The sequence below is a fragment of the Mercurialis annua genome, linkage group LG7 (genome assembly GCF_937616625.2).
Source record: "Mercurialis annua linkage group LG7, ddMerAnnu1.2, whole genome shotgun sequence".
In the NCBI taxonomy this organism is placed as follows: domain Eukaryota; kingdom Viridiplantae; phylum Streptophyta; class Magnoliopsida; order Malpighiales; family Euphorbiaceae; genus Mercurialis; species Mercurialis annua.
The window spans coordinates 12,948,010-12,972,499 of record NC_065576.1 but is presented as its reverse complement, the minus strand read 5'-3'; positions in this window follow the sequence as shown (position 1 = coordinate 12,972,499).

Genomic DNA, 24,490 nt, shown 5'->3' with positions numbered 1-24,490 from the left:
CACCATGTCAAACGTAAGATTCTGAGATACGAGAAATTGTTCTTACTTGAAAAGTATTTAAAAATCACACACATATTTTTTTTTTACAATAGACTTCTCTTCCGATTCTCGTGTCAAAACACAAATCAAATCGAAATAGTTTTCTCAATAAAACCATGAAACCAACGCGTGACCAGACAACGTGTAGCCACAACACAAGCTTAAAGATTTATCACAAAAATCCTTTAAAAACCAGATATGGCCAACGCCTAACGTATCATAGTACGTGCCAGCCTATTTGGCACACAACCACACAGCAAAACCAAACTATGCTCACCGACAAGGTGAAAACAATCCAATTATAATCAAAATCATCGAAGGCGTAAAAGCCAAGAACTAATCACCCAAGGTAAAAATCATATAACGAACAACATCGTAGAAAGCATCACCCTAAGTGGACACCATATAAGGCACAACAGTCAACCAAAACGTCACCCGAAGTAAACACCATATAAGGTGCAAAAGCCGACAAAAATGTCACCCAATGTATATCTCATATATGGCACAACAGCCAACAAAAATCGCTCAAAGTATATCTCATATATGGCACAACAGCCAACAAGTCAGCCAATATATAAGCAGTAAACATTCCAAAGCAAGGCATCAGTAACACATAAGACCGGCACTCAACATCCCTATAGATGAAGGTAGGCAGTTTTGAAAACAAATGATGACGTTTCAAAGACAAGACTTGAATCCTAATTCCGCAGTAGATCCTATGACACAACAACAACACTTAACATACCTCAAAGCGATAAACACATAACATGCAATTATTTGGCCTTAGTTCGAAACTAAAGCTCTGATACCAACTTTGTCATGACCCATTTTCATGAATCGCGACCGGCGCTAGGGTATGGGTAATGTAGTACCGAAACCCGTATCTAGCCTTCCATTTATCACATAAACACATAAACCTGCAGAAAACCAATACTCGGGGGCAACCGAGACTTCAGCCTAAAACTAACAATTATAATATTCAACAGTTATATAACATGCTTAATCAATTCCGAGCCTAAAATAGGTTTACCATCAACCAATGTAAATAATATAACATGCCAAAGCAATAAAAATCAGTCGAACCAACCCGACAAAAATATAATAATAATAAAGACGTCTAGTTACTACTGCGGTCTAAGAATAAAACAGTTTTACAGTTTTATTAAAAAAAAAAGAAACCTCCGAGGAAAAGTAAATGCGGAGATCACCAGACTCTCTCAGATCATAACCCTGGGGAAAATTGGGAAAACAACGGGGTCAGATATACTGAGATGAGTTTATACCACTATCTACATTTATTAAGTGGAAAACCTTTAAAACCGTTTAAAACGTTTAAATACGATATTACGAATAATAGTTGGAACCCTAATCCACAATTCTAAATAATAAACATAATCCAACAGGTCTGATCCCGAGAGCTGAGCTACACCGAGTTACCACTGACCACACTTATACCAGAGTCCCGAGAGCCGAACTACACCGAGTTACTCTACTTGGTCCCGAGAGCTATGCTCACACCGAGTTACCACATTACCATAATTATCTTTCCCAGATCATTACCGGTGCGCACGCAGTCCTAATGATGCCCATTAGGTAGCATGTTCCAACTAAGAGCCATAATACAAAAACAGTTCGAAATATACGTACTATATATATACTTAATATTAAAATAGCAATTTACTTAATAAAGCGGTAAATAGCAAGTACAAACTCACTGCTTGCTTATCCACGTGAATCTTGGCAAACAGCTAACCCTGCGTAGACTCCGTAACACGAGCAGTCGACGGGTCTAAAACATTATATAAGTTAAAATCTGATCAACCCCTAACTCTAAGATTACTAGACACCACGTAGGACTAGCATTTCAAAACACAACCAAGGTACAACCAAAGTATCCATACAAACCAAATAACAAAATTAGGCAAGTTAACCTTAGGTGAGTTCTTATCTTTTAAAACGAAATCAAAGTTCTTAAATACTTATATAGTCCTTTCAAAATCCAAGAGTTTTCCCAAAGTAGTGTGCTAGCCTTAACTGTAGTATAGCTCAACACAACATGTCGGGCGACACAAGTCTAACCCGACCCAACCATAAGCCAAAGTAAAACCATAGTAAATCTGATCCTTAAATAAAACTAAGTTTAAAATAAGAACTCATTCCCTAACTTAATAATGCCAAAATCATGATAAGCAAATAAGCCAAATAACTTGCCAACACTTGGCAAGTAACACCCAAAGTACATACATTTAAATACACCACTTAAATGGAATCAAAAGATTTAACGCCTTTCAAGTTTCATCTTGAACCTAAAATAGTTTAGCCAAAACCATACACACAATATAACACCTTACATGCCTTTAACCAAATTGTTTAACCCAACAACCTAAGATGAAACTAATATCTTTATATGTGTTCAAAACCGTTTTATAAACAAAGTTTCCAGCCATTAACAATTTGATAAAACCAAAATTAAGCCAAAGCACTCAAATAATCAAACATGGCAATTTTGCCGAAAATTGCCTAAACTAGCCAAACGATTCAAAACCAATAATCGACAAACCAAAGTATGTTATTACTGATTTAAAACCTTTAAAACATCACTTAGAATATATTATATCAGTAGGTATAGCATTTGAAACCATTTTGCAATTATAGCGTTTAACTTTCATAAAATTGTCAATTTCGCAAATCGTAGAGATTTTTACAAAATAGATCAAACCCAATTCTCACTTCTTGATCTTAAATCATTAGATCATTAGCCATTGTAGCACAAACACATAATATCCCAAATAACTCAGATTCAACACTTTAACAAATCATTAAACGAATCAATTTCATGCAAACCTAGAATTAGCCAATTCGTTGTTTAAATCATGCAAATCCAATTCCAATCATAATACATCATCATATTATAATCATATTAAAATCCATTTAAAACATATTATTCAAATCATAAATCTCAGACCATTGAACAATAAGTTCCAAACTCCAAAACACCCTAAATCATGCCATTCTACGCAAAACACATGACAACGATTCACCAATACATAAGAGATTGAAATCATTACCTTAGAATGAAGAATAACAAGATTAAATAAGTATTAAACCCTAGGGAAGGGTCTGGACAAGAAGCAACAAGAGTCACAATCACACCAACGAAGAACACCACAAGCAAATCGCGTAGAAATCGCAAAACGAATATATAATCACCAATCAATTGTTAAAAACCACCAAGGATCATAAAGGAATGATAGAAATAGGGTTTATCTGAGTGTAGGGTCACATTAGGTCTGATAGGGTGAAAAAGGGCTGAAAGAATCGAGTTAAGGAGCTATTTATAGCAAAACAGCGAACCCTACAGTGCCGCGTCGCGCCCAAGATGTCTCAATCGCGCCCGTGATGGTGTATCACGACCGTGATGCTCCTGTCACGACCGTGATACACCCCCTGCTTCCAAAAATATAAATTTTATGGGCCTTAAGCCCAAGGTCGATCCACACGGCCCAAACCGCACTCAAAACAAGCTCAAACATCGAAATAACTATTTTGCAACCCAAACCAAAGTTCAAAGGAACTAAACCACCAAACATCAACCCAAAACACATTGAAAAACTCATCGTAACAAGCCGGAAAAATACGGGGTGTTACATTCTCCCCAACTTAAAAACAAAATCGTCCTCGATTTTAACACAACATGAACAAAGCACAAAACACGATATACGCGCACAAGGCAACCAAAGTAAAACATAAAACTTTCCAGAGAATTCATTTCTCTTAAACTCCATCTTCTACAAGTTTCTAGCTCTATTACATGCTATTGAGAAAAGCTTGGGTTTTTCAAATTTGGGTTCAAATTCCATCAATCTCTTCAACTAAGGTGTCGCGATCCGAAATCTCGACCCTAGATCGGCGCTAGGGAATGGGAATGATAGTTCCGAAACCCATAGTAAGCCTTAAAAATACTATAAAAAATTTGGCAATTATTTAACATAAAACATTTTCATAACAACTTTTCAAAGTTTAACATTTACAAACATCTGAAAACAGTACATATAAACTTGGGTCTTATATTGCGATGTACTACCGAATAGCCCGTTTCCCTTTAAAACAAACGGTTAAAGCATTCAAAACCTTATATACATATCAAAATATAGGCAAACATGTTAAAACCGTTTGACAAACTATTTACACACATTAGGGCCCTAACTACTGCAACACTATTGGTAGACTTTCTTTAACTGTACATACTTCAAGTACAGACTTCTCGGACAGGGGTAGAAGTCTGTCACACCAAAAAGTATATATATATACCTGAAAAGACACACTATTTGGGGGTCAGTCGACACTCAGTGAGTTCATAAGTTTACAAATAAGTATTAATTAACACATCCAAATCAATACTTTCAAATCAATCAAATATATGCATCAACGTATAATTTTCCGATTGAAACCCTTAACCTTAACTTCTCTCATTCCATTCAATCCTTCTGTTATTCCAAACAATTCCTTTAATCTAATCAGTCAAATCAACCCTTTTCTTAAATAAGTGTCTGATACTTATTTCTGATGGTTTAGTCTTGGGATAGTTCTACCAAGTTTAACTATAACCATATAGCACAGTCCCGGGATAGTTCAACCGAGTTACTAGTAATACCTTATATCCAATCCATGAGGCGAGTCTCGGGATAATTCTACCGAGTTCAACTCCCTAGACATAGGTCCCGAGATACATCTACTGAGTTCAACTTATGCATGTCGTGTTCTCGAAAAGCTCTCTGCCAATTTCTGATGCTTGTTGAACCCCTCATTTCAACTTGTGATCACACAGTTCCTATTGCCGCCTAATAGGAAAGCTTGTTTCATCAGATCTATACTGGTTTCAAACCCATGATGTATGCATTTCAAACAAGCATTTTATTTATAAACAATGCTATGTAATTGTATAATCAATTGCGTAAAAGAATGCGCTTTAAATACTTCAAATGTAAATACTTCAAATGTAAACATAATTATAAACTCACAACTTGCTATATTCCAAAATCTTCCATTAAACAATAACTCCCATAAAGCTCCCTGAGCTTCTTGCCCATTGGTAGATCGCCTCGCCGGATCTAAATCAATCGTCAAATAATGCTCGAGTAAGAATATTCTTCTATAGACATTTTAAACTCAAGATAAACACATATTTATAAGTTATCGTGTTTTATTTGCGTTTTGTTTGATTTGTTTCTATTTGTTTACTTATCAATACCACAATGTGATATCCTTTTCTTCACTTTAGTTTTAGCATTTAAACAAAACATCCAAACTTTATTTGATTTACTTATCAAATAACTAACCACGTATAACATTTTGACATTTAACTTTTAACACATTTATTACGTTGAAAAACTAACACCGTACTTAATTTCGATAGCAAAATGCGTCATTTATTGCATTTTTCCATTTTTAGCGTTATGTGATATTCCGTATCAAATAACCTAACATTCTATTGCAATTTTACATTTACTAATCCCTTAATTCGGTATGCCAAATTCACTTCATAATAACATACACTTTACTTTCAAAGTCAAATAACGTTTTATCATATAACGTCAAACCAATGCGTCTAATCTTGATTTGAATCTTTGTATTATCGAGCTAAAATCTTCTACCAAAAGCCCTTCCCCTTAAAGATGGGGGACTGAACCTGAAGCCCCCAAGGACTGCACAACTCTGCTCTGTGTGAGTAGAGTTGATTTCTGCTCATGGCAGAATTCTACCGGCCGGCGAGCTCTGCGCCGCCAGGAAGAATTATGCTCTCCAAGAGCAGAATTCTCTGCTCACCGGAGTAGAAAATAGCTGGCCGAAGTCCTTACCATACCTAGGGTCAGTTATCTTAAACAATCATTAATCACAACACTCAATTATCACCTAACCATTCAATACAAACATAAACACACACTTACCACAAACCTATAGCAATTGCCGAACCTTAACCAATTTTCCAATCAATTTTGCAATAATTTTACTTAATAATAACTCATGCCAAAAACACTCAACATGATTAAGACTTTAAAGTAAACTTTTAGCTCAATTAATTATCATCACAACTCTCAAACAACCTCACCAACAAGCTTTGAACATCAACATACAAGATTACCATATAATCTCATAAACCCTAGAAACTTACAATCTAAATTCCTTTCAATTCAACCATTCAAAGTTTTAATTGATGAGATTACCTTGTTTACCTTTGCTTAATAGTTGATTTTCCTCAAATTCGATGAGTTTTGGTGAGCAATTCCTTAGGCTATGGTGATGATGATGGTTCCGCATTGAAGGAGAGAAAAGGAGAGGGTTTTCTCTTTTTTTTGTACCTTATGAATAATGAACATGATGATCAACTCTTATGCTAGTGGGTGATGACATCATCCAAGGGTTAATTGTCCACTTTAACTCGGTTAAATTACATCAAGCGATTAACCGACATGCTTAATTCTCAAAACGACTTCCGTAAAACCTTTTCCGATCAAATCTCAATTATATTTCCCAAACTTTGACGTGAAATTTAGTAGCTTGGGAATTATACTATATCCTTATTATTTTTATTTTCTTTAATCCCGCTAATAATCAATTTATCGAATAATATTACCAATTATTATTATTTTACGACAAACTTACTTACTCATTTTAATTATATTCTTAATTCCAATCTCATTTCCAACCTACTTGACCTCAATTTCTTAATTTAGGTATGAGGTACGATCTAACTTATCGGAATACTTTCAGGGTTATTACATTCACCCCTCCTTATAATAAATTCGTCCAGCAATTTAAAACTTCTTCGTATATTTATACATGATACCACCTTTATTACCATTAACTTTATTATATACCTGATACTAACAGGTATGAGTATCCTCATCGCATACTCGTCTCTATTTTCCATGTACATTGTTTAGCTGATTGGTTCATTCTAAGAACTTTTCTCCTCAACATCGCTTTGATCCGTAGCTTTTGCGTATTGATGTATAAACGACCTTCACTAATTTCCCTTCCATTTTTTATTGTTGAGTTACACAAACAGGGTCTAGTACATACTTGTAATGTATGGAACTTAGGAAACACAGGTTGAGTTTGTGACACTTTCGAAGGTAGTCTCAGCTTGTGAGCGAATTTACCAAAGTCCTATAAAATCATACATGGATCCACTTTTCTTGGGGATGACTTCCCTTTTCCTTCTGCAAACGTTATTATCACTTCGCGTGTTCAGCTATCATACCATGATCACTAATAACTTTAAGGATAACTAGTTTCATCATAAATCCCGTGTATCTTATTTTTTTAAGCTTCCAGCTCTTCTTACGATACCATTATTGGCATATTAATGCTAAATCTTTGCTGTATCAATGATAACTATCCTCGCGTTATCTTTCTTACTCATCGTGGAACTATTTGTCGTTTTCTCTACTTGTCCTTGATATTAATCAACTATATTTGACTAATAATTAATAATCCAAATGTTTGACTTCACAATCTAGGTCAATTCCGACCTGTCAAAAAATTGCTCTTTGAGCCTACTTCGGCTATCCGAATCGCTTATCCAAAAGCGTCCATTTACTAAATAAAATTGCTATCCTTATAATTTGCAACATGGTCTACGACTTTCGTTTAGACCTTGAGTCAAAGTTTCTTCCTGAAGGTATCAGAAATAGGTCTCAAAGTTACCTCTTTGAGCTGATTTCGAAAGACTGCAAAATTGCCGTCATGGCTGTTGCGGAAGCCAATGAACCAAGCATTTAATCTAGTCTTTATCCAATTATTATTTCATATTCCTATATTTGGATATCCAATCTCCAACTCTCGTGAAGAGCAGTGGCGGAGCCACATGCAACATACGAGGGGCATTTGCCCCTCTTATTTTTCCAAAAAATACAATTTTCTATTTAAAGTTAATTTTTATTTGTATTAATTGCCTAAATAATATCATATATTGACCCCTTAATTTTAATAAATTTTAAATTTTACATATTATTCATGAAAATAGTACATTTTGTCCCTCTTAAATTTAATTTTTGGCTATGCCGCTGGTGAAGAGTCGAACTTAATTCGATATCGTTTCGGTTTCTGAAATCGTCCTTGAAGTTGGCTACTAGCCATGCATTTAGGTTTTCCCTACCTCATCTCTCTTATTCATGTTTTGCCTTTTCTTGATGTTTATTTTTCACAGACCATTTGTCTTTTAATCATTCCCTTCGATTACTTATCGAAGTTTTACCCTAACCCCTGACTCTTTCATTATTGGGTTGGAGTACTTCTTGGTAGTTTCCATCTTCGTCTTTCATCACATAAGCTTTAGAGTTCATCGAGGTTTGATGTCCTTTCTTCACATTCCTTGACTCCCTCGTACTCAATCACATATACGTTTATACATGACATCCTTACCGATGTTCTATAGTGACTAGGAATAGCTTTCCTTTTATACCAATAGTGCCCTTTATGGCCTTCTGGTATTGTATCTCATGAAGTCAAATGCTTACTTGGCATTTCTTAATATGTTTTGCATTCATCCTTTATGCATCTTTCTATTCTTTGACTTTACTCTTTTATATCGGATTGGTAACATCTTTACCCTTGTCCGATGCAATCCTTTTCCACTCTCAGTGTACTTCTTGATCACTTTATACGTCTTATTTCAATGTACATGTTGTACATGGTATCTTTTTGTCCTAATGTACGCAGGATTGATGGCTCCTTTACCATCATCTTATCGCGTTTCTCGATCCGCTCGTACGTCTTGATTCAACGTTTCCAATCACCAATTATGAATACAGACCAAAGTTTCTCCCTTTCGAGTTTAGCAACGCATAATACTTTCGATCATATGTATATCCTTATATCAGACTATTACTAACATTGGATTTATCGGTAAGTTTGATCTTATATTCTTATTTGATTCATACGTTTGACTTTGTTCGTTTGCGGCTATGCCGACTTCCTTTCCTCTTTACATGATCTCTTTAATCTTTGTATTATGCGTCTTTCCACTAGATTGCCTTATTACGATCTATTTCCTTTTCTTGTTTATCTTCATCTATTATTACGCGTTGACACACATATTATTCAATCCTTTCTACTATCTAATTGTTCTCCCATGGCCCGTAATCTTTTCGGGTCTTTGTGTTTTCTTCTTTACACCCGTATCGTTCTTGTGTAAGTACCTATCATAGGTATCTCACTGACATCTCTCCTATCTCGTATCGATAATTAATAGCATTTTTTTCATCATTAGGGCTTAATTCTTTTATTGGGGTGCGTTTTATCACATAATTTCATTCTTATTCGCCAAGAATCTTTTATTATTATTGTCGCAGGGCTTTACATCTGAGTTTCTTACAAAACAAACATCCTTCAAAATATCTTTGGATGGCCAGCCTTTTAATAATTTCTTTTCGATTGAAATGCTTTTATTTCAAATCCTTTGAAAGAGTTAGTACAATTATATCTCCGAGTGATGACATCTCTCATCACCAAAGAGTTGTTCGTTAAAATCACGTTTTGACAATATCGACACGACTATGATGCACGGTCTAAACTTTGAAAGCGTATTTTATATAGAATATATATATATGTTATACTCGTATGCATTTATAACGTGATCATGACATACAATATACAATGTCTGAGTACAATTGCACCTTTTAAATCACAAGATTCTTCATTTATTGGAAAAATCGTAAGTCCCTCAAGATTACACATTTTGCGACATTATTGGCTTTTCTTTATTATTATTGAGGTTTGTTATGATTTCGATATTGAAACTTTCGTTATTCCTTAACACTTATCTCAGTGTTTTATAGCTAATGATATTCTTCTCTTGCATTGGTAAAACAAAATTCCGTTCACAGCTTTCCAATAACGATCTATCTTCGCGTATCATTTTCCTCCATCATAATTGACATTGCATAGCTCTTAGGCATAAATATCAATCTTTCATAGCCATCTTTCTTGATAACACTTACCATCATCATGGTAATCAAACGTAATATAAGGAATTACGTTTCACGTTATACGTATGTTATGTGTTTGTCATTCATTTATTGCTTTAGCAACTACGTATAGGATAAAGCCTAAAAGCGCGGGTTTATCTCAATCTATATCTATAAGAATTAACTTATACGATATGTAATGTAATAACCCGTAAATTTTTAAATTATTTAATGAATTTTTCCGGTAATAATTCGAGCCGTTTGCGGTATCGTGGTTCGTATTTAAAAGAAAAATGTTTAATTGGTGCGAATCTTTAAGTTGGGGTTGTTTTGGCCCATGGGTTTTTGCCCATGGGCCAAAGCTGAAATTGTTCCTCTTCGCCTAGCACAGAGGTCTCGTTTGAGACTGAGAGTCTCGAACGAGACCAAGCTAAAAAGACCAGCACTTGTTGCCCTTTCGCCCGCCTTGTTTCGTCATCGATTTAAACCTAGCTACGTACTATAAAAACCTATTTTTTTTACCCTAATATGTTCACCTCACTGAAATCTATCCCGAGCCATCTTTTCCACTCAAAATCACCGAGTATTATCGTCCTAATCATCATCCAAATCTTGTTGTTAAATCGGTAAGCTTTTGAGTTTTGTTTCCAGTTTTGATTAGAAATCGACCTCTCCGTATTTTGATCCGTTCTTAATCGTTTCAGAACAAAATTCAGAACCGCTTCGTCTCAGTCATTATAGACTCGATTATCTATGATTCTCAACTTTTGTTTTGCCAAACGGTACGTAAACGAATCCGTATCAATCGCCGCCGTTTCACCATTTTTAAGTTATTTTCTATTTTGGCTCTTAAACGATGCTTTCATTTTTCAATTCGTTTCGCAGCCGTTTGGAGATCGAAATCAATTTCGTTTATTCTCCGTGATAGTAGACTCGTTTCTCTACGTTTCTACACTTTTCATTCGTCAAACGGTACGTAAACGAACTCGTATTAATCGCCGCCGTCTCATCGTTTTTGTTTGTTCTTAACTGTTAAGGTTTAGTATGTTGCTGCCGAAATCTATTCTTATGTTTCTTTGGCTATAATTTTGTGAGTTTGGTAATTATGAATCTCTGAGATTGTTAGTTGTTATGTGTTCTAGCTAAGTTTGAAATCCGTCTCATTATCTCCGGATTTTGCTCGTTGTTCTTACAATCTTGGTGATGAACTTTTCAGTTTGATGTTAATGTGATGTTTGATTTTAATTATTGTTATGATCTTGTTGTTACCTGTTGTTGGGATTGATTTTGATTGCTTGGGTTTAATGGTTGATGGCAATTTGATTCTTGTGCTTGTTGGGGATGGCGGGTTCAGTTTCTGGAAGCAGGGAATTGCTCATGTTTATTATGTTGATAAAGATGACGATGCGGCTTTTGGTGATTGGCTGGAATGAATTGTTTTTGGCTAAATGTGCTTTTAAATCCCTGAATTATTTGACTTAAAATATATTGATTCGTTAAGTTATTATTTGATGCTTTCATAATTTGATTTGATTTTAAACTACGGAAAACCTTTATTTTCACAATTTAATTATGATTTAAAATTACTTGAGCATTATTATTTTAAATTTGGAATTTATATTAATCTTAATATAAATTAAACGATTTTGATTAAATTATTTATTTTGATTATAATAAATGAGAATTGAAATTCATTATTATTATTAATTGATATTTTGATATTTTGGCTTAGCGTGCCAATGTGATTAAATTTATATTTTTAACTTATGAATTTCGTTTCGAGATATAAATTGTCAAATTGAAAACAATGATTATTTTTATATTTAAATTAATATAATTACTCGGGTAATTATATTCGATTTTAAATATCTTTTTGGTATGTCATTTTGGCTAAATTTTGAACGTTTTTAAAACTTATTTGATTAAGTTTTTGTTTGTAACTTGGGTTACTTGTAGTTAAAGCTATTGGGTTCCGTTTTAAATATTGATTTATTATTTTATCAAGTTGATTCTATAATTATAAACTATGGTTTATAATTGGATGATTATATTTATTTTATTAAAGTGATTTTTGGAAATTATAAACTCTGGTTTATATTTTGATAAAATATTTTGCGTCGGGTTAGACTTGAGTCACCCGACATGTGAGGTAGCTTGGTTGTTATTGGTAACTCGGCTAACCCAATATTTGAGAAAATGGATTTAAGTTATTATTTATTTATTATTTAAGTAATATTTTCAGGAACAAATTTTAAAGCGGAAACCCAATAGACTTGGCTTATTTATTTTTGAGTATTGCATTACTCGATGTGGTTCGTTTTTAACTCGGGCCATTATGTAATTAATTGTTCTTTTGCTTTGGCTATGCTTGTGCGAGACCTGATATGGTGCTAGTCCTATGTGGTGTCTAGTATTCTTAGAGTTAGGGGTTAAATGGGTTTTAACTTATATATTATTTTAGACCCGTCGACTGCTCGTGCTTCGGAGTCTACGCAGGGTTAGCTGTTTGCCAAGATTCACGTGGATAAGCAAGCAGTGAGTTTGTAGTGCCATTTACCGCTTTATTAAGTACCGCATCATATTTTAGCATTATAAATATTTTTGAATTGTTTTAAGCGATTATGGATCTGGATTGAAACGAGCTACTCGATAGGCTTGTATCGAGACTGTGTGCACCGGTATATACTCTGGAATCGGCTGACTATGGTCTTGCTTACGCTGGTAATTTGACGAGGATTTGTTCCCGTCCACTCTGGGTTTATTTTTCGGTATGATATGTCATACTCACGCTGGGATCATTTCAATATTGTGTTTCCATAATCATATTATATATTAGTATAAAAAGTTTTGATTTAAGGGTTTAAACTTAATAAATGTAAATAGTATTGCGAACTCATCTCAGTATATCTGACCCCGTTGTTTTCCCAAATTTTCCAGGTTTATTATTTTGAGCGAGTCTGCTGATCTCCGATTCTTTATTCCTCGGAGGTTTATTTCACTTTAACAAATTGTCAAACTAATTTTTATTCTTAGACAGCAGTAGAAAACTAGAAGTCTATATTATTATAGTTGTTGTCGGATTGGGTATGACTTGCTTATTTTATGTTATGACATATTAAATTATTTAACTCTGGTTATTTAATATTTAATAAAATATTATTATATAGACTGTTTGTTTTCGTTAAAGTCTCGGTTGCACCCAAGCATTGGATTTTCTGCAAGTTTATATGATTGGTGGTTTTCCGCAAGGCTTGTTACGGGTTTTGGTACAACCATACCTATACCCTAGCGCCGTCGCGATCCATGAAATTGGGTCGTGATATGTAATTCTAACGACGCATGCTTTATCGATCGATCGCATATAAAACAACAATAGTAACACATAAATCACATAGGCACACAAACATGCAAGTCGTATCATACCTGGGGGTGCCTCACTAGATTCATCGTGTTCTCGGATCACTATTCCTGATCGGCGGCCCCTAATTTGCCTTAAGATGCCTCTAGTTACTGGCGTTGAACAGATTTGTCATTGTAATACCCCGTAAAATTTTGATATTTAATTTTTTTTAAGTTCGAAAATAATTGGGAGCGTTTTTGGTTTTTGTGGTTCGATTTAAGGTTCGGTTCATGGGTTGGTTTAGTTTTTGGGTTTGGTTCTCGGTTCCCTTGAGTCCTGGTTCAACCAAATGGTTGAACCAAGGAGGAAACCAGCCCGCAAGTCACGTACGTGACTCCAACTCCTAAGGGAGTTTGTTGAGCCGCCAACTTCCATCTCAGTTTCGACCTACTTCCTATCGTTATATAAAAACGCTTTCTAAACGAAACATCTAGATCACACTGCAAACAAACCCTAGCCACTTTTCTTTCGTTCTTTCGCTGAGTATTGAATCCGTAATCATCCTCCAAAGATCGCTGTTCAGTAAGTGTTTTTAATTCCTTTTAATTTCAGATTTTGCTTTTGAACGGCTTTGCGTAATTTGAGTCGTTCTTGTTCGTTTCTAGGTCGAAACTGATTCCGTTTGATCCCAGACGTTCTAGACTCCCGTACCTTCGATTTCCTATCTCGGTTTTGTTAAACGGTACGTAATCGATCTCGTTTCAATCGCCGTACGGTTTCCGTTTTAAAGCTTTGTGTAATCTGTTTCTTATTTCTTTGTTACTGCCGATGGTTTCTTTTACTTAGGCCATGATTTTAGTTGATTCATGTTGTTTAGTCTCTATATTTTGGGTAGGCAAATCGTTGAATCTCAGTTGTGCTTCGTCTCGGTTTCGTTTAGTTCGTTTCCATGTGATGTTAATTAATGGGTATTGATTAAACTTAAACATAAGTGTTGTTCTTATGATTTTGAGTTATGGGTTAGGTTATGTTTAAGGATATAGAATGATTAGGTTTGAGGTTGAATTCTTGTTTAAGGATATCATAGTAGCAAAAATGGTGTTTGGAAGGCTTTCATGTTGGCGGGGATTGAGGTGTAGTTTGAATGGAAAGGATGGTCAAATAACCTTTATGATCACCAAAGTCTTTTACTTAAAACAAATTAATCCTTAAGGTTAAACTTGAAACTAATAACTTGGGTTTTATTTTTGAATATAAATTAAATAGTGAAAACGATAGATAACCATAAATTAAGTTAATATAATTACACGGGTAATTATATTTGCCTTCAAATGTCGTTTTGTCAAAAGTTGGCTAAATTACAATTTAGCCCCTAAACTTATTTTATAACTTAATTAAGTGGATTTTTGGTTAATAACTTTATAGTTGGTTTTAATTATAAAGAAAAGCAATTAATTTGATTTCGGATATCAAATTGACTAAAGTACAATTTAGTCCCTAATTGGCAAAAGTACAATTTAGTCCCTAAACTTTTATTAACTTAAAATGATTAAGTTTTTGATTTGTAACTTGGGTTACTTAAAATTGAAGTTATTGAGTTCCGCTTTTAAAATGGATTATTATTTTGCTAATTTATTTTATAAATATAAACTTGGGTTTATATTCGATAATTGTTTTGAGTCGGGTTAGACTTGGGTCACCCGACCAGTGAGGTTAGCTTGGTAGTTATTGGTAACTCGGCTAACCCACTATTTGGAAATTATTTATTATTTAAAGTTATTAAATAATATTTATAAATCGGATTTTTAAGCGAGAACTCAATAGACTTGTTTTAATTGGGCTTTATTACCTATTGGTTATATTTGTGTGTACTTTGAATTATTTATTCCGACATGTTATATGTGCTAGTCCTATGTGGTGTCTAGTACTCTCTAAAGTTAGGGTCTGTTTTTAATAATTATTTTATTTGTCTAGACCCGTCTACTGTTCGTGCTTCAGAGGCGAACCAGGATTAGTTGCTTGCCGGTTTTCACGTGGATTAGCAAGCAGTGAGTTTGTACTTACTATTTACCGCTTTATTAAGTAAATTGTTATTTTAATATTAAATATATATACTGTACGTATATTTGGAACTGTTTTTATATTATGGCTTCTAGTTGGAACATGCTACCTAATGGGCATCATTAGGACTGCGTGCGCACCGGTAATGATCTGGGAAAGGTAATTATGGTAATATGGTAACTCGGTGTGAGCATAGCTCTCGGGACCAGGTAGAGTAACTCGGTGTAGCTCAGCTCTCGGGACTCTGGTATAAGTATGGTCAGTGGTAACTCGGTGTAGCTCAGCTCTCGGGACCAGACCTATTGGATTATGATTATTATTTAGAATTGTGGATTAGGGTTCCAACTATTATTCGTAATATCGTTATTAAATGTTTTAAACGATTTTAAAGGTTTTTCACTTAATAAATGTAGATAGTGGTATAAACTCATCTCAGTATATCTGACCCCGTTGTTTTTCCCAATTTTCCCAGGGTTATGATCTGAGAGAGTCTGGTGATCTCCGCATTTACTTTTCCTCGGAGGTTCCATTTATTTTAGTAGAACTGTGAAAATGTTTTATTCTTAGACCGCAGTAGTAACTAGACGTCTTCATTATTATTATATTTTTGTCGGATTGGTTCGACTGGTTTTATTGCTTTGGCATGTTATATCATTTAATTTAGTTTATGATAAATCTATTTCAGACTCAGAATTTGATAAGCATGTTATATTAACTGTTGATTATTATAACTGCTAGATTTAGGCTGAAGTCTCGGTTGCCCCCGAGCATTGGTTTTCTGCAGGTTATTGTGTTTATTTGTTATTTGAAAGGCTAGCTACGGGTTTTGGTACTACATTACCCATACCCTAGCGCCGGTCGCGATTCATGAAAATGGGTCGTGACAAACTTGGTATCAGAGCTTTGGTTTCAAACCAAGGCCAATTGCTTGCTATGTGTTTACTCTGTTAAGTATGGTTGTGTCTTAGGAACTACTGCGGATATAGGATTCTGTCATGTCTTTAAAAACGTCATCTTTTAATTTTAAAACATTCTGCCTACACCAATAGTATTGCGTTGAGTCAGTCATTATATGTTGATTTGATGCTGTTAAATGTTAATTTTATTTCACTTGGGTGAATAGTTTTTGCTGTTGATTTCTTGGGGAATCTTATATGTTGCTTGTTTTGTTCATACTTGGGTATGAAATATCTGTTATTTAAATTGTTGTTGTTCAATCTTAGGATATGGACAATGTTGTTCGTACTCGTGCTCGTGCTGCGGCAGAGCAAGAAGCTGTGGCTGATGATGCGATTTCCATGGAAGTCGATCAGAACGTACCACCAGTTCAGGCTAATGCTGGACGTGGTCGAGGTGGAGGTGCTGGCAGAGGTAGAGGTGCTGGTAGAGGCAGAGGAGCTGGTGCTGGTAGAGGTGGAGCTAGAGGACGCGGTGCAGCAGGTGTTCAGGCACCGAATGTGCAGCAGGCACCAGAGGTGCAACAAGCACCAAACATGCAAGCGTTCGACTTCACTACCTTCTTAGCTGGGATTGTCGAGATGCAGAACAACCAGGCTCTTCTGCAGAATCAGTGTACTGTACTGGGTCAGCTAGCGCAGCAACAGCAACCTCGGGTTGGTGCTGTAGCTGGTATTGGTGGACTTGCTGGTGTCGGTCACATTCCAACAGACAGAGAGTTGGTGATGATCTACTTGAAGTTGAATCCGACTTCTTTTGATAGTACTGGGGATGCTCTTGACTTTTTGGAGGAATTTGAGTACAACAGTCAGAGGATTCAAGCTTCTGATCGTCAATCAGTGATGCTTGTGGAGATGTCGCTGAAGGGTCCAGCTAAGAACTGGTATCGTGATAACATCAGGCCAGTTATGGATACTTTGTCTTGGGCTGATTTTGTGATCAGGTTCAGAGGTTACTATCTACCCTTCTCTGTTACTGAGAGTTTCAGAGAAAAGCTGCTCACTTTGAAGAAGGGGGATAGATCGGTGACAGACTACACTACTGAGTTTGTACGTTTGGGGCGGTTTGCTACAGATCTACAGGGTGATCAAGAGCGAGTGAACGACCGTTATATTAGGGGTTTAGGCTCGGAGTTTCTCCCTTTGCTGATAGGGACAAACATGGAGTTTGCCCGGTTAGTGGATAGTGCGCGGCGGATGGAGAATTCGATGGTTCAGTTTGGAACGATCTCTGACCCTTTCCAGAATCAAAAGGGAAAGAGTGATCTTCCTAGTGGGGGGCAGCAGGCCCCAGTACAACATAGGAGTGGGAATTTCTACAGTGGCTCTTCTCAGGCCAACAGGGGGAGTCGACGGACTCACAACAAAGGGAGGCATAGTGCCAGGAGTGCTCCGTACAGTTCCAGTAGCAGTGGGAGCAACCGTGGTTCAGGACGCGGGTACAGTGGTGGATCGAACATTCCGTTCTGCCAGAATTGCAGACGTAGGCATTATGGTCAGTGCCAGTTAGCTCCAGGAGGTTGTTTCACTTGTGGCCAGCCGGGTCATTTCTCCAGGGAGTGTCCGACATCTGGACAGCAGACGTCTAACTCCAGTGTGGCGCAGTCATCTTATCAGCAGCAGAGACCTGCATTTTCACAGTCGGTAGGATACTCTCAACCTGCAGCATCTTTTGGTGGCCAGCGGGGCCGTGGTTCTGGTGGCAGAGGTTTTGGTGGCCGTGGTAACGGCGGTAGAGGTTCCAACGGTTATGGTACTGGACAGAGTTCGCAGCAGCAGCCACAGGGTCAGGCCAGAGTGTTCGCACTTACTCCTCAGGATGCGCGTGCATCAAATGCTGTGGTGCAAGGTACCATTCCGATTTCTTTTATAGATGCTTTAGTGTTATTTGATGCGGGTGCAACCCATTCGTTTGTATCTACATGTTTTGCTGGGAAATTGGGTATGGCACCATCTGTTTTGAGTGAACCTCTAGCTGTGTCTACACCTATGTCTGAAGGTGTAATAGTGGACGTCGTTTATCCTTCTTGTCCAGTGGTTATTCAGGGTAGAGAATTATGTGCTGATTTGATTGTGCTTGACGTTCTTTCTTTTGATGTCATCTTGGGGATGGATTGGCTGTCGCGCCATTATGCTTCTATTGACTGTCGAGGGAAGTCAGTTGAGTTTCGGATTCCGGGTGATCTACCTTTTTCCTTTCAGGGAGAAAAGGCGGAGACACCTAAGAATCTGATTTCCGCCATCAAGGCGAAGCGGATGTTAGGCAAGGGTTGCCAGGGTTTTCTTGCTGTGGTTCGTGATTTGGAGACTAGTAGTGGTGATATGCATAGTGTTCCGATAGTGAATGAGTTCACTGATGTGTTTCCAGAGGAATTGCCTGGATTACCACCTGATCGTGATATTGAGTTTTGCATGGATGTGGTTTCTGGTACAGCTCCGATTTCGATACCGCCGTATCGGATGGCTCCTGCAGAGCTGAAGGAGTTGAAGGACCAGTTACAAGAGTTGTTGGATAGCGGGTTCATCAGACCGAGTACTTCTCCGTGGGGTGCTCCAGTTCTGTTTGTAAAGAAGAAAGACGGTTCCTTTCGGCTGTGTATCGACTACAGACAGTTGAATAAGGCTACTGTCAAGAACATATATCCTCTTCCTCGCACCGATGATCTGTTTGACCAGTTGCAGGGTGCGAAGTGTTTTTCCAAGATTGATTTGAGGTCTGGGTATCATCAGCTACGGATCCGTGATGCAGATGTGCCTAAGACTGCTTTTCGGACTCGTTATGGACATTTTGAGTTTCTGGTTATGTCCTTTGGTCTGACGAACGCACCAGCAGCGTTTATGGATATGATGAACAGAGTGTTCAAGCCGTTTTTGGATCAATTTGTTATCGTCTTCATTGATGACATTTTGATCTATTCTCGGAGTGAGGAGGAGCATGCTTACCATTTGAGGACTATACTATAGACGTTGCGTGAGCATCAGTTGTACGCTAAGTTCTCAAAATGCGAGTTCTGGTTGGATCAGGTTACCTTTCTAGGACACGTGGTGTCGAAAGATGGGATCAAGTTTGATCCGAAGAAGATTGAGGCGGTTATGGATTGGCAGAGGCCAAGGTCAGTTACCGAGATCAGAAGTTTTCTGGGTTTAGCTTGCTACTATCGTCGGTTCGTGCAAGATTTCTCCAGAATATCTGCACCTTTGACTAAACTGACACAGAAGGGTGTCAAGTTTGAGTGGACTGACAAGTGCGAGGCGAGCTTTGAGAAGCTTAAGAAGATTTTGACTACAGCTCCGGTTTTGGCATTGCCTTCTGGCATTGACGGTTTCACGCTGTATTGTGATGCGTCTCGGATTGGTTTGGGTTGCGTTCTGATGCAACATGGACAGGTGATTGCCTATGCTTCCAGACAGTTGAAGAAGCATGAGGTGAATTACCCTACTCATGATTTAGAGTTGGCAGCTGTGGTTTTTGCGCTGAAAATCTGGAGGCATTATTTGTATGGTGCTACTTGTGAGATTTTCACTGATCATAAGAGTCTGAAGTATATCTTTGATCAGAGAGAATTGAACTTGAGACAGAGGAGGTGGTTAGAGTTGCTGAAGGACTACGACTGTACTATTCAGTACCATCCTGGTAAGGCTAATGTGGTAGCCGATGCGTTGAGTCGCAAGTCTTCAGGCAGTTTGGCTCATATTTCTGAGATTGGACGTAGACCCATGGTTAGGGAGTGGCACAGTTTGATAGCTTCAGGCTATGGATTTCAGATTTCTCAGACTGGTTGTTTGTTAGCACAGTTGCAAGTGCAACCCGTTTTGATTGATCGGATCAAAGCTTTACAAGCTGAGGATCCACAGTTGAAACGGATTATTGAGGAGATTCAGCAGGACAGTAATTCTGAGTTTACTTTTGTGGATGGTGTTCTGAGACAGGGTTCGAGACTGTGTGTTCCGGATTCAGATGGTTTGAGGGACCAGATCTTGGAGGACGCGCACAAGTCTGCTTATAGTGTTCATCCGGGTTCTACTAAGATGTACCATGATCTTAAGGGTACGTACTGGTGGAGCAGAATGAAGAAGGATGTCGCTGAGTATGTTTCTAGGTGTCTGACTTGTCAGCAGGTGAAGCTGGAGCATCAGAGACCTTTTGGCTATCTGCAGCCACTACCTATTCCAGAGTGGAAGTGGGAGCGGATTGCTATGGATTTTGTGGTTGGTTTACCACGTACTCGGCAGGGGTACGATTCCATCTGGGTGATAATTGACCGTATGACCAAGTCAGCTCATTTCCTTCCGATTAAGGTTTCGTATACTGCTTCGAGATTGGCTCAGTTGTACATCGACAGGATTGTCAGTTTGCATGGTGTACCGGTTTCTATTGTTTCAGACAGAGGTTCTGTGTTTACTTCGAGGTTCTGGAAAGCGTTGCAGGAATCCTTGGGTTCTCGGTTGGATTTCAGTACAGCTTTTCATCCTCAGACTGATGGTCAGTCTGAGAGGACTATTCAGACGTTGGAGGATATGCTCAGGATGTGTGTTCTCGATTTTCAGGGTAGCTGGGATACTCATTTGCCGTTGATTGAGTTTTCTTATAACAACAGTTATCACGCGAGTATCGAGATGGCGCCGTATGAGGCTTTGTACGGGCGCAAGTGTAGATCTCCTATCTGTTGGGAGGAGGTCGGAGAGCGTAAACTCTCGGGAGCTGAGATCATTCAGATTACCTCAGAGAAGGTACCGTTGATTAAGCGGAGATTAGAGACTGCTTTTAGTCGGCATTAGAGTTATGCAGATCCGAAGAGGAAAGACATCGAGTTTCATGTGGGAGACTTTGTGTTTCTTCGGGTTTCGCCTATGAAAGGCGTGGTTCGTTTTGGCGTCAAGGGAAAGTTGGCACCGAGGTATATTGGTCCTTATGAGATTTCAGAGAGGATTGGAGCTGTGGCTTATCGTCTGGTTCTGCCGCCAGACATGTCGTTAGTACATCCTGTGTTTCACGTTTCTATGTTGAGAAAGTGCGTTTCTGATCCTTCGCACGTGATTGTGCCTCAGAGTGTTGAGATTGACCAGGAGCTGTCCTATGAGGAACAGCCAGTTGAGATTGTTGATACGCAGGTGCGTAAATTGCGGAATAAGGAGATTCCGATGGTCAAAGTTCTCTGGCGCAATCATTCTGTAGAGGAGTGTACTTGGGAGACCGAGTTGGATATGCGGAATCGCTATCCTTTTCTTTTTCCGTCAGGTGCGATATCTTGATTTCTGTGACTTTTACGATTTTTACTTGTGTTACGTGTTGTTCTGATGTGAATTGCTTTTCGTGTTAAATTTGAGGACGAATTTTTAATTAGTTGGGAAGAATGTAATACCCCGTAAAATTTCGATATTTAATTTTTTTTAAGTTCGGAAATAATTGGGAGCGTTTTTGGTTTTTGTGGTTCGATTTAAGGTTCGGTTCATGGGTTGGTTTAGTTTTTGGGTTTGGTTCTCGGTTCCCTTGAGTCCTGGTTCAACCAAATGGTTGAACCAAGGAGGAAACCAGCCCGCAAGTCACGTACGTGACTCCAACTCCTAAGGGAGTTTGTTGAGCCGCCAACTTCCATCTCAGTTTCGACCTACTTCCTATCGTTATATAAAAACGCTTTCTAAACGAAACATCTAGATCACAATGCAAACAAACCCTAGCCACTTTTCTTTCGTTCTTTCGCTGAGTATTGAATCCGTAATCATCCTCCAAAGATCGCTGTTCAGTAAGTGTTTTTAATTCCTTTTAATTTCAGATTTTGCTTTTGAACGGCTTTGCGCAATTTGAGTCGTTCTTGTTCGTTTCTAGGTCGAAACTGATTCCGTTTGATCCCAGACGTTCTAGACTCCCGTACCTTCGATTCCCTATCTCGGTTTTGTTAAACGGTACGTAATCGATCTCGTTTCAATCGCCGTACGGTTTCCGTTTTAAAGCTTTGTGTAATCTGTTTCTTATTTCTTTGTTACTGCCGATGGTTTCTTTTACTTAGGCCATGATTTTAGTTGATTCATGTTGTTTAGTCTCTATATTTTGGGTAGGCAAATCGTTGAATCTCAGTTGTGCTTCGTCTCGGTTTCGTTTAGTTCGTTTCCGTGTGATGTTAATTAATGGGTATTGATTAAACTTAAACATAAGTGTTGTTCTTATGATTTTGAGTTATGGGTTAGGTTATGTTTAAGGATATAGAATGATTAAGTTTGAGGTTGAATTCTTGTTTAAGGATATCACAGTAGCAAAAATGGTGTTTGGAAGGCTTTCATGTTGGCGGGGATTGAGGTGTAGTTTGAATGGAAAGGATGGTCAAATAACCTTTATGATCACCAAAGTCTTTTACTTAAAACAAATTAATCCTTAAGGTTAAACTTGAAACTAATAACTTGGGTTTTATTTTTGAATATAAATTAAATAGTGAAAACGATAGATAACCATAAATTAAGTTAATATAATTACACGGGTAATTATATTTGCCTTCAAATGTCGTTTGTCAAAAGTTGGCTAAATTACAATTTAGCCCCTAAACTTATTTTATAACTTAATTAAATGGATTTTTGGTTAATAACTTTATAGTTGGTTTTAATTATAAAGAAAAGCAATTAATTTGATTTCGGATATCAAATTGACTAAAGTACAATTTAGTCCCTAATTGGCAAAAGTACAATTTAGTCCCTAAACTTTTATTAACTTAAAATGATTAAGTTTTTGATTTGTAACTTGGGTTACTTAAAATTGAAGTTATTGAGTTCCGCTTTTAAAATGGATTATTATTTTGCTAATTTATTTTATAAATATAAACTTGGGTTTATATTCGATAATTGTTTTGAGTCGGGTTAGACTTGGGTCACCCGACCAGTGAGGTTAGCTTGGTAGTTATTGGTAACTCGGCTAACCCACTATTTGGAAATTATTTATTATTTAAAGTTATTAAATAATATTTATAAATCGGATTTTTAAGCGAGAACTCAATAGACTTGTTTTAATTGGGCTTTATTACCTATTGGTTTTATTTGTGTGTACTTTGAATTGTTTATTCCGACATGTTATATGTGCTAGTCCTATGTGGTGTCTAGTACTCTCTAGAGTTAGGGTCTGTTTTTAATAATTATTTTATTTGTCTAGACCCGTCTACTGTTCGTGCTTCAGAGGCGAACCAGGATTAGTTGCTTGCCGGTTTTCACGTGGATTAGCAAGCAGTGAGTTTGTACTTACTATTTACCGCTTTATTAAGTAAATTGTTATTTTAATATTAAATATATATACTGTACGTATATTTCGAACTGTTTTTATATTATGGCTTCTAGTTGGAACATGCTACCTAATGGGCATCATTAGGACTGCGTGCGCACCGGTAATGATCTGGGAAAGGTAATTATGGTAATATGGTAACTCGGTGTGAGCATAGCTCTCGGGACCAGGTAGAGTAACTCGGTGTAGCTCAGCTCTCGGGACTCTGGTATAAGTGTGGTCAGTGGTAACTCGGTGTAACTCAGCTCTCGGGACCAGACCTATTGGATTATGATTATTATTTAGAATTGTGGATTAGGGTTCCAACTATTATTCGTAATATCGTTATTAAATGTTTTAAACGATTTTAAAGGTTTTTCACTTAATAAATGTAGATAGTGGTATAAACTCATCTCAGTATATCTGACCCCGTTGTTTTTCCCAATTTTCCCAGGGTTATGATCTGAGAGAGTCTGGTGATCTCCGCATTTACTTTTCCTCGGAGGTTCCATTTATTTTAGTAGAACTGTGAAAATGTTTTATTCTTAGACTGCAGTAGTAACTAGACGTCTTCATTATTATTATATTTTTGTCGGATTGGTTCGACTGGTTTTATTGCTTTGGCATGTTATATCATTTAATTTAGTTTATGATAAATCTATTTCAGACTCGGAATTGGATAAGCATGTTATATTAACTGTTGATTATTATAACTGCTAGATTTAGGCTGAAGTCTCGGTTGCCCCCGAGCATTGGTTTTCTGCAGGTTATTGTGTTTATTTGTTATTTGAAAGGCTAGCTACGGGTTTTGGTACTACATTACCCATACCCTAGCGCCGGTCGCGATTCATGAAAATGGGTCGTGACAGTCATCTCGGTCCAG